Here is a 19649-nt window from a genome sequence, read left to right on the forward strand (position 1 = left end):
GAGAAATGCAAATTAAAACTATATGGAGATAACATTTTTCACCTATTGGCAAAAAACCCTAAAGTCTCACAAAACACTATTTTGGTGAGGCTGGGGGTAAAACAGTTACTTTCACATATTGCTAATGGGGCTGCTAAATGATAAAAACCCTATTGTGGTCAATTTGGCAAAATTTCTCAAAATTCAAGATGCTTGTAACCCTTGGACCAACAATTTTACCTCTGAGAATTTATCCTGTAGATAAAACTGCACACCTGAGAAATGATTTATGTACACGGTTGTTCACTGGAGCACTGTTTGAAATGACAAAAAATGTTTATCAACAGGGAACTGGTAGAATTAACTATGATAATTAACATAATGGAATACTGTGCGCTCATGAAAAGATTATGGTGGCACGTGCTACATACCAATTTGGAAAGATCCCAAAGACAGATTAGAGAATTCAAGATTGATAAAGGCTTTGAAAAGTGCAAGATTGGAAACAGTATATAAGTGCCCTAACTTTTGTGTGAGAAGCTGGGGGTCAAAGAATATCTATATATGGTTTTTTGCATAAAAAGACCCCTGGAAAATTATACCAGAAACTAATAAAAGTGGTTACCACTAGGGAAGGAGGAAGAGGCAGATGGGAAGAAGAGAGTGAGGTTTCTCCATGAAGAACATTTTACAAAGTTTTTGTTTTTGAACCCTGAAAATATATTACCTATTCAACTAAACAAATATATTACAAAAGCTAATTCAAGAATAATTTCATGTAGAAATGAAAATTGAAGGTGGCATAGCAATGATAAAATATCTTGGACACTGGTGCATTTGGGTAAATGTGGTAAAAGGAGTATTTGTCATTCTTGGGGCCCCACTACCTTGGACCATAAAATGCTTCAGTTTCTTCCTTCCCTAGCTCTGTAGCATTCTTATATTATTAAACAGCTTCTCCTTTCTGAGCCCAAGTGGAGTGACCAGCTTAATGCATAATGACATTAAAATGTAGCAACAATGAACTAGTTGGAATGAATCGCCTTTAAAAGCCTAGGGTGACTCCCCAATATATTCAGCTTTCCATGTGTTGAGTGGAGAAGATCTGGATGTCCACATGTTGCTACATAAGAAAAAAAAAGCAAACATTCCTTGAGGAATTTACATGTATGATATTTTTTAAAAATAATGAACAATATATATTCATTTGTTAGATGCTAGTTATTAAGCTTCTAAAGTACCTGGTGATGTATTCAGTATATAAGGTTACTAACACAATGCAGAACACAGCATTAGTTTGAAGATGTAAGATCTAGGTAAAATATGTAAGCTCTATATAAAATTATACAAGATAGCATATGCCTTCTAGCCTCTTCATAATGTTAAAAAAGTTTCTGATGATGTCTGTTGAGTACCTGGGGGTTCCTAAAAGAGACACCTATATAAACAGTGCAATATAATTAATAATGAATTTAGCATAAGCCAACTAATTTGGGGGAAATAACCTATGCATTTATTCCCTGGTCAGACATAATAACATCAACCCAACAACCTAGAAGCCACAGAAAAGAACAGGGGTGAAAGTTCCTACATTTGGTTTCCCATTTCCTTTGTCCCATTGCTGTTTTGGTAAATAGATAGCCAGTGAGTTATCTCCAAGGGTTACCTGCAAGAATTTCTCCCTCTGCATTCTGCTCTTTATTTTAGAAAATGATTTTAAAACATGAAAGGAGGGAAGGAGAAAGTCCCCCATTCATTCATTCATTATATATTAATTATGCACTCAGTGTCTTATGGATATTTTCCTGACATCAGAGATACAAAGATAAAAGATACAGTCACTGCCCTCAAATACTCCCCAGTCTAGTGGGGAGAAGGCAAAGTAAATATGCAATAATTATAACACAGGGTGATAGAGGCTATAATTAAGTTAAGATCAAATAGCTGTGGGAAAACAGAGGCGTGGGCTCATGACCCATAATGAGGGAGCTCAATAACAAGTTTAGAGGAGATGATACCTGAGCCGACACTGGAAGGATGGCAGAATTGATCAAGTGAAGACCAGAAAGGATGGGAAAGACAGCTGGCAGAGACAACAGAAAATAATAATAATAATAATAATAATAATAATAATAATAATAAGCATAGTGTAAGGCAGAGGTGGTCCATTCAGGGAACTAGGGAACTGCAGTTTGTTCCAGATAGGGCACAGGATGGTGTTTGGGAATGGCAGGAAATGAGGTTGCAGAGGTGGGTGGAGCCCAGTCAGGATGGGAGCATCGTTTTAGACAAGGTGATCAGGAAAGGCTGGGACCAGAATGAAAAGAGAGAGCCTACTGTGTAAAGCTGGGAGAGAAGAGTGTACCCAGCAGAAAACAGCGCTTCTGTACAGATAAAATTATTTAAGGAGTGGGTAAAGGGCTAGGGGCACTGATTCCTGGTTGTCAGAGATGGGCAGAATATTCCAAATACTATTCCCTTGACTATTATCTAATCTCTCTCGTTGTCTCTGGATTCATGGCTCTTTCCCATCAATGAATTCATTCAGTCCCTGTAATCAACTCTGATTAGTGTTGTTTAACATCAATCTTCTCTACTTTTTTTCAAAGAAAGATACCAATCAGTTGCTGCACACCCCTGCTTGTTAAAAGCAGCACCTCTCCTGCTGACTTTCGGTTCTCTTAATCAAAAGGGCAGGAGGAAGCAGTTGGGATTCACTTTTTTTTTTTTCCTTTCAAAGTACACAAATGTCAACTTCCTCAAGGATGTTTGGCATAGCTGAGTTCAGTCATGTAATGTACAAAGTCAGCTTGATCAAAAGGTTGCAGGCTGCCCACTGCTAAAATGGAGGGAGAAAAGGAAACCACGGGCTTCTCTGAAGTGTGAAAGAGTGCAGAGGCCACTGTCACATGTGTATTTACACTGAAGACACGCTGAGCTGACAAGAGAGTTTAGGAAACTTAAACCTGCAGCACTACACTTCTCTGTTTTTACCTTTGAAACTCTTGAGTAGCACTTTCTCTTTCCTAATTTTTCTGTTGTACCCAGCCAAGTAGCTACCATATAGCTTTATAGCAACCCCAAATTATGACCCTTTATATGTACTATTTTAAGATTATTTTGACTACCAGTACTATGACATCTAGCTGAAGAGTACAATTCTTCTTGTCTCTGTGGACTTGAAAGTGTTAGCACAAGAACAGGCACAAGATTGTTCATTCATTCATTCATTCATTCTTTTTTTATTCTTTCAGCAAATCAGTATCCATCATGTGGTTGTCAATATGACAAACTCCTGTCAATAATTTCCCTGGAAAACCCTCTCAACAGCCAAAAGCAGAAAATAACATTTCAAATGAGTTGATTATCTTTGTCTAAACCGTGGCTCAACTTGGATTCAGAAATAGGTAAAACTCTGTAAATAATACTCATGGACATTTCTAACCTGAACATTCCCATCAAGTATAAAAATTATCATATATGGTTATGGTTCTCAAACAAGGTTGGGGAAGACATATATTATTCATAAAACTGTAGAGCTGGTATGGTTTACAAATAACAACCTCATCATTGTTCAAATGTGAAAACTGAAGAAATGATAAGGTATATGGTTAGTATTTGAGACCCAGCCAGAACGAGAACTACAACTCCAAACTCCTAATTCAGGGACCTTTCTTTAGCAGGGTTGAGGCAAGGGTCTTAAGGTCACTGATGTGGAGTAATGAGGACAGATATAAGATGCTTAAATAAAGCATTTGGCCTAGAAGAAGGCTGTTCTTTTACTCTCTTGAAATGCCTCTGATTTCTCAGAAGGCAATAAGGAGAAAGATTACATATTCATACACACAGAGACACACACAGACACACACACTTTCATATGGAATTATAATGAACCATTTCCCTGTTTTACATATTCTAAAAAAAATATTTTAAAGCAGTGTTTCCCAAACTACCCTGATCACAACAGTCAATCAGGTTTCTTGTTTCAGACACAAATGCTCTCCAGGGAATTTTTCCATTCGTTAGGTCTGGGGTAGAAACCCAGGAATGTGCACATTTCACAAGTGACCCTAAGGATTTTAAGAACCAGGGATGTTTGGAAAACACCATCCTAGAGAAACCTTTGCCATAGTAGGTAAAAGATTCTTCATTTCTATTGAATCATCCCACTTCAATGTTTCTGTTATATCTTTTAAGCAGGGCAGACTCTCACAGCAAACCATGAACTCATATGTTCCTAAAGAATAACTTTACACACATTTACTTAATTTTAGGGCTTTCGGTCCTAAAAGTCATATGGAGTTCTTAACTAGCTCATTCCCATGAAAGTGTCAATCTAATGAGTTGTATCAATCCCTAATTTATTTAAAAAAAAAAAAAAAGCAGATGCTTAGTCAACAACCAAATGCATAGATTATTTTTTTTTTCATTTATATTTCACCATCAATCTAATTTCTACCCTGTTGGAGGTGATCTTCAAAAAAATCAGTTTTCCCATTTTGCATCCTAGAGATATTAACAACAACAACAATAATAAAGAAAACTAAACAAAAATAAACAGGAAAAGAAGGCTCCACAATTGAGCCTAGTCAACCTCTTGCTCAGTGAAATGTCTGTCTTATACCTTTTTGACAGGTAGAAATAAACCCTTTCACATCATTTCACCTCTTTGATCAGTCAGTCTATTTCCTCCCAAATTCTGACACAGAAGTCTTCTGTTCTTCCACTTTTAGAAAGGCACAGTCAGAAAATGTTAAGATAAGCTCACTTCCGCATGCCTTTTAGTCAGACTTTTGTTAAATGGATACCAAGCAAACCAACCAGTTAACAAAAATACTCCTGTCACTTCTTTTGCAATAATCTCACAATCTTCAGGAAAATTGAATTTTTGGGAAAAGAATGGATCACGCCATCTTCTGAGCACACGAGAGGGGCAATGACTGATTTTTGTTAAAAGGATGTCTAATTGTTATAGAAAGCTAAATAATAATACATTAAGAATTGCACAATTAATTCCTACTACCAAATTAATTTGGTAAATGGGCCTAGATTAAAACCACAAAGCTATTGTGCTTTTTTTGTTCAGTATATACAAAATAATCTTAAATATGGTTTACTATCACTAGCACATTTTCACTTTGGGAAAATTTTTTTTTCCTCACGATGCATATTGTATATTGAGATGATGAAGGCCAAGATCAATGATGTATACTGTTGTAGGTGTGATTGCTGCTAAAATAAACACCTAGCTTAGTAAATTATTTCCCTCAGAAGCTTGAAGCATAAGAGTTTTTTTTTTTCCTATTGGGAGAGAATGTATCTCTTCAGTGGGGCAATGGCTGAGAGCATGGAATGAAACAGCCTGCAGCAGGAAATGTGACAGATACGGAAGTATGTGCGAGGATCAGAAGGCATCAGAACAGAATCACAGACAGCGCCTGGAGAGTGCAGAGATGTGTGGACTCTTGGGGCACAATTGAAAGATTATAGATGTGAGTGACTATGGTTTTGAGAGTCCATCTCCACTGGCTACAAGAACACTGGCATTCAACATTTGCAAGGTCTCTTTAATTATGTCAGTGACCAGTGCTAGCCTCCCAGGTTAGGCTGAACAACTAACAAGCTGCCCCTCGCCTCCTTTAGGACTCAAATGATAAAGCTACAGCAATCACAGCAGCAGCAGCCAGAGCACTGCTTTGACCTGCAATTCTTGCCCATCAAAGGTCTGTGCCTTGTCTGATCCCCCTGACAGGCAAATAAATACAAAGATCTCTCTGCAAGTACATTTTCTTGTATATCTACAGCTCCCTCACACAGACCTACAGAGAATGCATAACAGCTTCTAATGGTATAACACATTTGCCCACTAATGGGGTGAGACCCATTATTCACAAATGGGTGAAAAGAAGCATCAATACGCAGGTCTTGACCCCAGTTTGTGGGCAGAAAAATGTCATTCCATTGCAAGCCTGTAAGTCTCCTATTCAGACAGTCCTTGTTTAATTTTCCAAACTTCCTTCTCAAAATGGTGTTACTTGGCACTGTGCAGATAGGCAGGTTTGACAAGCAGAGCCATCAATTTCACATTCTCTTTCCCAACCGCTGGGCAAAATTAGGCCTAGTTTGTACCTTGGATTGACTGGTTGGGGAGGCAGAAGAGTTTGACACTGAGGAGGCATTTTCCACATTAGAAACTCAGAACTCAGGACATAAGCCTCATGGAGAATTGTCCCTGTTCAAAATCCTTGATATCAGGACAGTCCACAAATGTACACTGGTGGTCTACTCTATGGAAAACATTATACGAAACCCAGAAGATAAAGGAAAAAGTAAGGTATAATCTTACTAGAAGGGGCTCTTAGCAGGCAGAAAAGGCGCTCACTCAAATAACTGTGATATAACTTTGAGCACTTGCATTAAGAGAGGGGCGAAGCAATGTGGAAACACAATTTTTGGTCAACAGGAAGTTGAATATAGAAGTGAAATATCTGCCAAATTGTTACCCTTTAAGAAATGGCAGAACTGTCCAAACAAAGGCCAACTGAATGCTTGATAGACAAAGAAAGGTGAACTAGGCACACAGCAAAGGACAAGTTAATGAGCAGCTTCTCACAAATGAAGTTCCAGATCTCTGGATCTGCCTCAGGGGTAATGACAGAGTTTGGGGATGGTCTTGAAATCTCTGCTAGCAATGTAGTCTTTCCTGAGGTTTCTGTCTGGTATTGGACTATCAGGTCTCTGGTTGAACTAAAGAAGGAAGGGATAAAGTGCAGAAGACTTCCATCACCATTTCAAGAGTCAAACAGTGAGCCTGAGAGCCCACCCCCCAACCTGGTCCTGCCCTTTAAGGAAAAAAAAGGCTTCTTAAGAACAGTTTAAAAGGGGAAGGATCTCATGACACACTGGATGGCCCCTCTGCTATCCCTCACTGGCTAGGTGCTGAGTTGGCCTGTACGCCCATTGCAGATTCCTGGTCATGGTTCCAGAGGGATCCTGGGAGCATGTATGTCTGGTTCAGTCTGTCTGGTGATGGCCTAAGGGACTCACTATCCCAGAACTTTCCCTTTTACAGAACACACTGTGAGAGAGCAATCAAGTTGTGCTTTAGGCAAGGGATTGCTGGCTGCAGGGCATATAGCGCAGTGCTCAGAATTGTGAGCCAACTGTTTGCTAGGGTAGAGGGGACTTTGTACCCATGTAAATAGGGAATTTCTAGGACCACAGTGCATGCCCAAGACAAAACGCATGCACAGAAAGGAACAAGGAGGTCCCTATGCTTTGGCTTGGAGCTATTATCATATAATTCATGGTATGGATAAGCCCTGAATGAGAACACTCACACAGGTCAATCTGCAAAGACCGGGAAAGGTGTTTTCTTTTTCTCCTTCTTTTTTTTTTTAGCCCCTGGCATTCAAGGAAAACTCAGTCATAACACTAGCTGGATATCAGCTTAAGGAACAGACATCACAGAGTCTAAATTTCAGTAATAGCACATTAAAATATCAAAATGTCCAGGTTTCAACAAGAGGTTACACAACATACAAAGAAAAAGGAAGCAATGGCCCAGGCAAAGAAGAAGATTAAAGCATTAGAAATCACTAATGAGGAGGACCAGATTGGGAAATACAAGACAAAAACTTTTTAAACATGGCCCTAATATGTTTAAAAAGCTAAAGGGAAACATGGACAAAACAGTAAAAGAAATAATGAAAATGACAGATGAACATAAACAGAATATCAATAGAGAGATGGAAATTATGAAAAGGAACCAAGCACACCTGAAGACCACAGTAACAGAAGTTAAAAACACCCTAGAAGAGTTCACCAGCAGATTGGAGCTGGTAGGAGAAAGACTTGGTGAACTTGAAGATAAGACAACTGAAATCATTTAGTCTGAGGAACAGAAAGAAGAATGAAGAAAAGTGTACAGAGCCTGAGGAACTTGTGGGATACCATCAAGCATAACACTATATGCGCTGTGGGAGTCCCAGAAGGAGAAAAAAGAGAAAAGGGAAGAGAGAGTATTCAAGAAATAATGGCTGAAAACATTCCAAATTTAATGAAAGATATAAATATACACACCCAAAATGCTCAAAGAACTTCAAACAGAACAAATCCAAATAGACCAATGCTGCAGCATATTATAACCAGACTATTGAATGCCAAAGATAAAGAGAAAATTCTAAAAGCTGCAAGAGAGAAGCAACATGTAAAGTACAAGGGAGCCTGAATAAGATTAAATGCTGATTTCTTATCAGAAATCAGGGAGACAAGAAGACAATGGGCTGACATATTTAATGTGTTGAAAACAAAAACAAAACAAAATAAAAAATTGCCAACCAAGAATTACATATCCAGCAAAACTGTCTTTTACAAGCAAGAGAGAGATTAAGACATTTCTGGATAAACAGAAGCTGAGGAAGTTTGTCACCACTAAACAGATCCTATAAGAGATGCTAAAGAGAGTTCTGCAGATTGAAATGAAAGGGCAATAGATAATAGATTGAAGCTGCAGGAAGAAATAAAGATCTCAAGTGAGGGTAATGATGTGAGTACACATAAATGCCAATAGTATTGTATTTTTGGTTTGTAACTCCACTTTTTACTTCCTATAGGTTCTAAAAGCCAAGCACATAACATGTCATGATAAATCAGTGGTTTGGGAGTCATAATGCATAAACATGTAATTCACATCATGGGGGAGGGGTAAAGGACACAGTTTTGTATAATACTGAGATTAAGTTGGTATCAAAATAAATGAGATTGCCTACATCATGCTGTTTGAACACAATACTACCATATATATTTCCTAAGAACAAGGACATTCACTTAATGTAACCACCTTAAATGTAGATATCAAGTTCAAGCAATTTAACATTGAGATAAAGTTTACAATCTACGTTGCAATTTTTTCATATGTCCCTTTGAGCCTTTTCTCCTCCCTTGCTAGATCCCATCCAAGATCATATATTGCACTTGATCGTCACTGTCTCTTTAGTTGCCTTTTCTTTTCCTCTTTTTTAAATTGTAGGAACAGATATACAATATAAATTTTTCCATCTCAACCACTCCCAACATTGTGGTACCCTCACTAACTTCCATTACTAAAACTTTCCCACCTCACCAAACAGATACTTTATACCCATTAACTACCCCATTTCCTCTGCCCCGGCCCCTGGCAACCTATCCTCTAATTTCTGTCTCTATGAGTTTGTATAGTTTCTGATAGTTTCTTTGTAGTTACCATGGGGCTTAAATATAACATTCTAAATCTATAACAGATCTCTGATGTTCATTAGGAACTAAGTTAAGGACCAGTGTGGGACAGCAAAACAACAACAAAAAATCCAATACAGTCTGCCAAGATTGTTCAATGCTAAAAAAAAAAAAAAAAAAAAAAGATTGCTTAATGCTCTATCATGAAGATAGAGTCTGACATAAACTTTCACTTACTTGATGTATTTTTTTTCTCAGAATAAAATAAATATAGGAAAGGGTGTGTGAATAACAGGATATGTAATAAAAACCAAGATTAGAGTCAAAGACATAAGATTGAAATGCAGATGGACAATGAAACACCTGTAAGACTGAAATTCAAATACTAAATGGAGACATAGGCATAGGCAGAGGCATGGATAAAGAACACAGTGTAGAGGATGGTGTCTACAGTTTCTTGAAGGAAACAGTGAAGCAGATAGGAGAGTATGCCTACCATATTGATGGCTATCATTCAGTAACGAGAGTTTCAAATCAGGCAAGAAGACACATTTTTGTGTTGGAACACTGGAAATGGTAACTGGGGATAGTGGATAGAGTGGCCTAGGTGGACAATGAGGTCAGTGAGGTCAACATTTAGAATATCAATCAGTCAGGACTGGGGCCTAAGTGAAGAGGCTGGAAAAGGTAGGGCATTCATTCATTCATTCTTTCACCCTACATTTATTTACTGATCTGGAATTATTCTGGTGAACAAATGAATACACTGCCACATGGAACTTACAATTTAGAGGGGAGATGAGTATGAAGGACTTAAGTAATGAGATGAGAGCAGCCACAGAGTGAGTAGATAATAAGAGTAAGGCCCAGTAACTGAGTGATCCTGTATCAAGTACTTGAAAACGGTAGTAAGGCTGAATTCAGTCCCAAGCCAATCTCATCTAAAGCATGGAGTCCTCTCATGTTCTCTGCTTCATGCAAAATTGAGATTAACATTTTTATTCTAAGCCTACAGCCAGGGCAAGCAAGCATTCCTAGGTGGATGGTGTGCGTGTGTGTGTGTATGTACACATACACACAGGTGCAGCTTTTTTCTCATGGATATTAACAATGATTTTATAGCATGGGTATAAGTGATGATGAGGAGGATGATAATGGTGACAATGGCAGCAGCTAATGTTTAGTGAGCACTTACTATATACCAGGCACTGGTTTAAATATTTAATATTTATTAGGTCATTTACTTTTAACAATAAATTTATGGGGAAGGTGTTATTATTATACCAATTTTATAGATTAAGAAATGGAGGTGCAGAGAATTAGGTTTTCCCTAATTTACTTAAGGAAGTAAATGGTAGAATCCAGGCAGTCTACTCTCTCAATCACTCTGCTATTGTGCCTAAATCAGAACAACAGAGGGTTGCACTAATTAGCCTCAGACCTAATGTATGTCCACAGAATATATTATTTTAATTCCCATGGATAGAAATAATTTGAGCATACTCTTATTAGAGCAGAAGCCTTTCTCAGAAATATGACAACGTCATACTATGTGGTTCAGGCATATAATAAAATTATTCCAATAATGCATGAGATAGATTTGACTTCTAGAGATTTTGATTTTTAAGTGTACTCTTTAAGTAATAAATAAGTACTGTGGTTACAACAATAGAAGGGCTAATGAGGAAAGAAAAAATGTTGGCCTTAGGCAGCCATGTGTGGGCCCAGCTCTCTAACATTTCTCTGCAGGGTGACAAAAGGATTAACAAGACAACTATAAAACATGCTTACCTTTTGAGGAGTTGTAAATTTTATTATTAATGTTATTTTCTGAATCTTGATAATTCTGCTGGGATTCCTTTTAAGACAGCATGCAGACAGACTTAATCTCAAGCCCAGGAAGGAGAGTGACCAAATAAAACGTCAGCACCATAAAGACTGAAAAAGGTTAGACTATAATGTCCACTATTGACAGAGCTGATCGTTCACGTGGGGGCATGAAGACAATGAATTTTTTGTTAAAAACCAAGAAACGTACTTAGCTTAGAATCTGTCCTTTTTGGTCTCGAGTCAATTGCAAAGCATCATCTAATAAATATTATTTGACAACTTGTAATTTTATATAAATTTATTTTCTCCAGAGTATAAACAGTCAACTCGATTATTATGGCTTCCTATTTTCAGCTTGACTGTTATCTCAAGACAGAATTCTTTCTTTGGATGTCTAGGAAATCACTTTCATGGGCACCAAATAAGCTGTACTTGGCTGGATCCCCAAACTACATAGTACTTTTATTTTCACAAGTGAGCATGGGGCAAGACAAGGAAGTGAAAAGAATGGGGCAAGGACTTACAGGCTATAAACCCTGTTGTATAGATAAATCTAAAAGTCCCTGCTTTTTCGCCACAACATGCAGGAAGACCTTGAACTTAAACTGAGTAGAGAATGTCCTGAAGCAGAAAAGTGATCACCTGCACTCTGAACTTGGTCTGTGGTTTCTGGCTCTCTTTAGCTTTTGACCTTCAATGAATGGTAAAACTGCTTTCAGCCCTTAAGCTTGTACCAGCTGCAAAGGTGAAAGATACCTGTCATATTTTAGTACTGCTTATCAGCCCCTGGAGTGATTGAGTGTTTATAGACACAAAGATAGAAACATAAAGCACATATGTATAGGCAGAAGTCCCCTGGAGGTGGCGATTAGGACTAGGTAGTAATTTTAGCTTGAAGTTCCTATGACTTAAATAGCCACTTGAGCTCTGCTCTTGCAGTTTACAATGTCAATAGAACCCCTAAATGAAATTACAGCCTTCTGATACGCAGCAGGATATCCTTTCTTTGCCATGCAATGTACACGGCCAGGAGAAATTGCTCTGTATATGGAGTCTCACTAAAGCAGAATTTATCATAAGGCTGCTCTGCTAAAATATCATTATGCTGTTATTCACTGCATAACACATCTAATGACTCAGGGTGCACTTGATAGCCATGTTTCAGTGAACACAGACGCACGCCCTGATGTGAACTGGGCACTCCAGTGCTTCAAAGCGCTATCGATTACAATTCTACCATAATTTACACCTGGTTTGTTTTGCCAATAGCTTGAACCCATGCTAACACTGGAACATACACTGGAACTGAGAAATAAGAAATGAACTGTATAGCAAAAATGCATGCAGCAAGCTTTCCAGAACCCTACCCTTATAATAATTTCTTTTGATGGTAATTAAATATTCTGCATGGCTTTCCCTTCTTATGATAGGGCATTGCCTCTATTTGCATTGTCCCACAGTTGTTGGTGGTAGTAATAACAACCTCCTATATTTGTACAAACTATAGGTACCTCTGGGCAGGACCTGGGTGCCAGTCATCTTGATTCCCCCACCATCTAGTACATAATGACTGGCATGTAACAGTTGCTCATAATAATCTTCTCTGCAGGCTCCTCTTACTCTATCTGTTCCTTGGTCTGTTCCAAGGCTCTGCTCCCATTTGCTTTCTGTCAATATACTTTTCTTGATGAAAGTTTACTCTATAATTTCAACTACTACCATAATGCTGATGATGCAGATGACTTGCAAAACCTATTTATTTCTGTCCCAGACTGATCTCCAGCATTCCCGACTAAATCCAATGTCCTCCCAGACATCAGTCTGGATGTTCCACCAACATCCCCAAATTAACACATTCAAAAGCAAATTTGTCATCTTCCCCCAGCCTCCCAAACCTGCTCTTCCTCCTCATAGCTTTTCCTGCTTAGTTGTTAAAAGGCAGAAATCTGGGAGTAATCCAAAATTTCTTCTTCTCTCAATGCCCAGCCCAAAGGTTATTAAATTGTGTCCATTCTGCCTCTTATCTCTTGACCTTGTCTCCTCTGTATTCCCACAGTTATCGTCCTAGTTCAAGGCTGCATTGCTTCCTGTCTAAACAATTTCAGTTGCCTCCTAACTCATTTTTCTGCCTCTATTCTTCCCTTCCTCCAATCTATCCTCCACCCCGCTGCCAGGGTGATTTTCCATAATACCATTTGATCATGAACCTTCTCTACTTAAAACCTTTTAGTGGCACCCCAAATTCCAAGATGAAGTTAAAATCTCTCTGCAAGGCCATCAAGGCCTCATCTGATTGATCCCCATATTTCTGCGGCATTATTTCTCCACATTCTCCTCCCTAAACATTTGCGATACTCACCGTTGCCCAACTTTGCCATGCTATTTCCTATTTAAGTGGCTTTGTCCCTTCTGGTCCTCTTACTGAATGCTCTTCTTCCCTTTGGTCATTTGGGAAAATCCTTCAAGGTCCAGCACGGATATCATTAGCTCTTCTGTGAAGCTTTCCCTGACCCTCCACCCCAAGGTGTGTTTAACTGAATAGCTACTTTTTTGTACTTTCAGGGTTGCTTGAATATCCTTCAATTATGATACTTAGCAGATGGTATTATCCCAACTTGTTTCCCATCTTCTAGTGAGCAACTGAGGTCATGTCTTACTCATCTGTATCTTGTCAATGTCTACCACCAGAGGAAAACCAAAGCCTTCCCAGTGACACATAAGGCCCTACGTGAGCAGGCCCCCACTGCCTTCCTAGCCTCATCTCCTACCACTCTCCTGCTCATCTACTCTGATCTTGCCACATAAACTTCCTTGTTAACACTCAAACCTGCCAGATACATCTTGCCCAGGGCCTTTGCACTTGGTGGTTCCACTGTCAAAACTTCTTTTGCCCAGATATCCACAAAACTTGCCTTTTCATTGTCATCAGGTCTTTTCTCAAAGGTCATTTCCTCAATGAAGCATTCCTTTATCGTAAAATTTAAAATTGTGACCTTCCCCCGCCACACGCTTCCACTTACTTCCACCACAGTCTCCCCTACTTCACTTTTCTCCATAGTTCTTATCACTCACATGCTATATATCTCATGTATGTATTTATTTATCAACTGTCTCCCCTACCTAGAAAGTAAGCACTATTAGAACAGAGACTTCTGTTTGTTTTACTACAATATCCCCAGCCCCTAAAAAGTGCCAGATACATAATACAGTCTCAGTAAATATTTGTTAATAAATGAATCAATCTTTAGCTTCCAGCATAATACCTGACACATATTATATTATCAGTAATATTATATTATTAGGGGTTCAAAAATGTTTGTTGAATTAATGAAAATGGGTGAATTAATGATTTTATGTTAAATCCATGTTTAATTAATGTAATGAAGAAACAGCCTTAGTAATCTGATTCTCTCAACAACTCCGGGAAGTGGGTTGAATGAGTACTATTTTCCTCATTAGTAAATGAAGTGAGCAACGTAAATTAAGGCTATGTGGTAGTTTAAGGTTTGCTACTCTTTTCAATTCACTATTGAAAGGTAGAGACAATTCTTTACCCTTTAGCTGTTATCAAATATCTGCAATCTGTTCATGATGTGCCTCTTACATTTATTACACTATTTTGGTTTCTCTTGGCTAGGGAGGCAATTAGCAGAGGGACAAGGGTTTAATACTTTTTATTACAATTTGTGTCCTTCCTTACTAGGTGCTTTTCATAAGAGATCCTTTTTTTCCGATTTCAGAAGTGGATTAGGCACTCATACAATTTTGCCCCTCAGAGTGGTTTGTGCATGACTACCCAAGAGGACATCACACTACAAATCCTGCCAGAATGAACTGGAAGGTAAGTGTGGCATTTGTAGCTTGAGGATGAACACTTTGCTTTGTGCCAACTTTGCACAAATGGAGATGTCCTCTATGTGTAACACCCAAAGGAGAACAAATTCAACAACAAAACATTTCAGTTTTTGGCATGTCTATGGAGAATTAACTTTCCAATGTTCAAGGGTTAATTATCCATTTTGTAAATCACTTCTCTTTTTCCCTCTGGCTGCTTACATCTTAGGAATTCAGTTCACTAAAGGGTAGGTAGGGAAAATAAAAGAGATAAAATTAAAAGAGTACATTTCATTATATACTAGAATATCTAGAAAAGATTGCAGTTTGGGAGACAAATTCAGATGTAATTTGAGGATTGCCAATTTGATTGACCATTGGTAACAGATGTGATTATAGCACATTTACCCAATATTTTTGGTTTCTTTCAATTATTGTTTATTAACATCAGCCTGTAGCATATGAAGTTACTCCCTGAATGTGATTCATGTCAGTAGGCTACCATTTAGGTTGCTGGAATGGGAACCTAGTGAATGGCACTCCAGAGGCTGGTTTAACCTGATGCTCCTCTCCTCTGATGTAACCAGACCACCAAAGACACCTTAGTGTGCTGCAGCTTAATGACTGAAGCAGTGCCAAGCAATCTTACCAATTTCTATATCATCAATGAAAAACAATCGCACTTGGCTATTTTCAGCTCTTTCCTCAAACAGGAAATTTAATTAGTGCTTGTTAAGACAGTGCAAATGATTTGGCTGCCTGTCCTCTTGCCTCTACTCTTAATTGAGCTGCCTCCTTGCCCCTCCTCAGCATAGTTCACTGGGCATTCAAAAAAAATCTTTAAGCCTTTCTGCATGTGCCATCAGCATGAACTCTTCAGATGTTGAGGTTGAGGAAAGGAAGACCACTGACTGACTGTAAGCAAGTATTGTCAAGCTGGTAGAGCCTTTAGGCAATTTGATGCATTACAGGTGAGGATGTAACTTACAGACTGCATGAGCAGATGGAGCTGGGTATCTGGCCACCCTCATGAGTCTGGTAAGTAGAGAGAACTACCACAAGCTCAAGGACCCATACCCCATTCAGAAATTACCTATGCATTCTGGGGACTAGGGAAGCTAACTCAGCAAATGGCTGGGACTCCTGTCAGCTACTTGGAAGATCTAATATCTGGGGCTTAAAGGGCTCAGATATAGAAACACCTCTTGATTTGTTTTCTGGACATGTTTTCTCCAGTGAGATAAGACAGGCGTGTTTATTGCCAATGCATTGATATATAGATACCCATTCATTCACTCATTCATCACTTATTCGATGATCATCTCCTGAGACTGAGGTAATTTGATATTGGTTGGGAAGGAGAGAAAAAATATAATATGCAATACCTGCCTTTTAACCACTTGCAGGATTATACATAGAAAAACTACAATTCAAAGCAGTATACGGCAATGCCAAAAGAAAGAGAGATTTTTTAAATGCTATGAATGTCAGAAGGGGAAGATCACTTTGTTTGGGTTATCATGAAAAGCTTCAGCAAAAAAGTGTGACTTGGCAAGGATATAACTTGGCTGGGTGTCTTGAAAAAGATAACTGGTAAACTATAGCTGCTGGTGCTGATATGTAAATACTGTATCAAAGTATTTAACATATCTACAACTAAACAGCTAAGAAACTAGAATAAGCTGGGTCATTTGTGTATGTGTTCATTCTTGTAAAATAGTAAATTCTTTAAATATATTCTTAATTTTAAGATAATGAATAGCAATTTAATTACTTTTACTTAATTTTAAACCACTTTATACATATAGCAGTTAATAATTTTAAATTGTGTATAATCGAATCTAGGTTTACAACACAGTATGTATGTTTGATGAAGGATAATTACCAATCTTATCAGCTAACCAAATCTTACCTTTTGCTGATATTGTTCATAAATATACGTATGAAATTTCTGTGTTTTCAGTGTGACGATATGTCAATTACACTTCACTTATGGTCAATTTACAAAACATTTGATTGAATTCAAAGCCACATAACTTTAGTGAGTGGTTGGTCATATTTTCAATAGTTGCATAGAGATATGTGTTTATGCATGTATATAGGAATTTATAAGCTAACATACATACCCAATCATATGCTACAAGGAATCAATCTTTTCTTTAAATTTTTTAAAAAATATATATGTTTCTTAAGGAATTACATAAATTCCAAAAAGCATTTCCATACAAGTAAGAAAGAACAATTTCTTAGTGGGAGCAATTCTAATTCTTCTGTTAGTTAGTAATTTCACTTTTACTAGTGACTGGCCAATTATATTAATTTAACCTATCAGAAGTGCTTACAGTTAAAATGTATCTGCAAGAAAATACCCATTTTATAACATGGATTCTCTGAAATAACATTAAAATTTTTAAGGTGAGCAGTGGAAAAGTTAATGATTCATAGTATGCTGTGAACAGCTTGTAATATAGGTATTGAAGGAATCAGGTAATATTATTATAATTATTTAAGCACAAAGAAATATGTTGTTGCCTGGCCTTTCTATCAGAGGTACTAATCAAATTTTGACTTATTATATACTATAACTTAGTTTTGGAATTCTCCCACATTCACATGGAACTCCAGGTCTTTTCGACTATAAGGAAAATCTCTCCAGCAGGTCATACTTTTCAAATGTCATCTTTGGGATAAACTTGTAGTTATTTTGAGTTTTCCAAAATATACTTAAAGTTGCTTACAAAATTTTATATACAGTGGCAGGAGATTTCAATAATAAACGGTTTTCAAAGTGTTAGAGATCCAGCTTGACATCCACGTAGTCCGAATAGACATCCCTACCAGGGACTAATAACCATTCTGGGAATCTGTACAGCCTAAGTCTTAACCAAGGGAGGTACAACCTCCTATGCAGGTCTTACTAGTAATGCGCTGAGAATTGGTTACATTTTTTGTACCATAATTTAACATTTTTAACACCATTTTCACCACTCAACTACTTTCTTTAGAAAATAAGAACTAATGGAAAATACCCCCCAAACACTACATGCACAAATAGTCATAACTAACATGGCCTCACTGAAATAGGCTAACTTCCCCATTACAGACCATTAAACTTTTAGCACATTGGCCATAATAAAACTCTGATTCTGCTTTCTGTCACCACAGTGGAGGAATTTGAAGTGCCTTACAAACTATAGGAATTATGATAGAAAGCTGACTTTTTGTCCTAGAGGTCACTGACAGACCCTCATTAGGTTGTAGCAGGGACCAGTCTCTTTATGGAACTTGGAATATAGGAGCATGCATGAGTTTTATAGTTAAGACTCTGAATCGCCCAGAGTAGAAGCAAAATTCCAAAGCTAAGTACTGATATAATATTTTGGAGCACTGCACCAGCTTGGACAAGACTATGCACCACAGGCACATACAATACACATCTGGTTAAATGTAAAAATAACTATTGCTAAAGCATTTTCAACTTTTAGGAGGAATCTACTGGCAACATGTTAATAGCAAGGAAACTAAAACAATAAAAGAGCATCTCTTTCCAAATATTTAAGAACATCAAGTAAGGGCCCCTTAGGCTAGTTTGTGGTTCTTGGATGTTTTAGCCCATGAGAATCATATTGGGGACATCAAGGACTCCGCCCTCCCTCCAAAGAGCAATTTACTTCAGATGCTGCCACACAGTCAAATGCTTTTATGGCCATCATAGGGTTTTTCCCCCTACTCTTAATATTTTGGAACATACCAAATTCTTGAAATTGGAAAGAGAATGAGAAAATATGGTAACGTCAAATACCTCTAGGAGAGCAACTAAGTAGGGATCTGATGGTAAAAGACAAATACACATCCCAACTGAAATTCCACTTCCAGAGAGAGTCTGAGATATTAGCAAGAAGGAAGGCACACTATTGGCTAAGAAAGCTGGTCTGTTGACTCCTCTGCTAGTCTCATATTAAGACAGTATGAAACCACCCCCATTCCATTCCTTCAACAACTTCCCAGAGCACACTTAACCAGAGTCTCTTATATTGAGGACAATATTATATTTGGGTTTAATACTGGGAAGACAGTCATCTAGCTTTCCTATGTCAGGATGATAAATTTCCCTGGAACCAAATAAGGAGTTTCATTGCATTCTCCTGTTTGATACCATGAATACAGATGAATAAAGAGGAGGGTGTGAGAAATAATATTTTCCAAAGGTCAGGCAGGGGTTGGGGGGAGGAGGTTCCCTAACATTTAAAAGGAACCAGTTGTTAGCAAAGTGATCTTTAGAAGAACATTTTTAACAGTATTCTTTTGCTTTAGATCCCACTATAGAATTTCTTTCCTGCTTAGCTGGGTATTTAAATTTTATGAACATAATGTAAATGCTCACAACAGAGATGAATGAAAAGTTGGTAGAGAAAAACTCCAAATGAATGATGAATCCCACTTTCTCTTCCCCTTCTGCCACCCTGCCCCCACTCACTCACCTATCACTCACCTGATTGCTAGGCATGTCAAGGCTGACATCCATCAGTGGCAGCATGAAACCTATGCCTGCAGGCTCATTGTGAGTATAGGCTCAAGGCTCTGCCATTGTCCATAGAGTGCTCTCGGCTGTGCACACTAAAATCTTCATCATCCCGTTTGATTGTTCGGTAGCTTATTTTCAAAATTGTATTCTTTCTTTTTTTAAAACAAACAAACAAAAACCAAACAACCAAACAAACAAACAAACAAAAAACAAACCCTTTATTTCCTGCATGCCTCAGAGGCACCAAGAATAGAATCCTTGACAC

General features: G+C 37.9%; 1 protein-coding gene across 15 annotated transcripts in view; it reads right to left on the reverse strand.

Annotated features, from left to right (window-relative positions):
* Window positions 1–19649, reverse strand: part of ZBTB20 (zinc finger and BTB domain containing 20) — a 911487-nt gene that overhangs the window by 291850 nt on the left and 599988 nt on the right. The gene's annotated exons all lie outside the window — the stretch shown is intronic.

Source organism: Choloepus didactylus, chromosome 1 (assembly GCF_015220235.1).
Source record: "Choloepus didactylus isolate mChoDid1 chromosome 1, mChoDid1.pri, whole genome shotgun sequence".
NCBI lineage: Eukaryota > Metazoa > Chordata > Mammalia > Pilosa > Megalonychidae > Choloepus > Choloepus didactylus.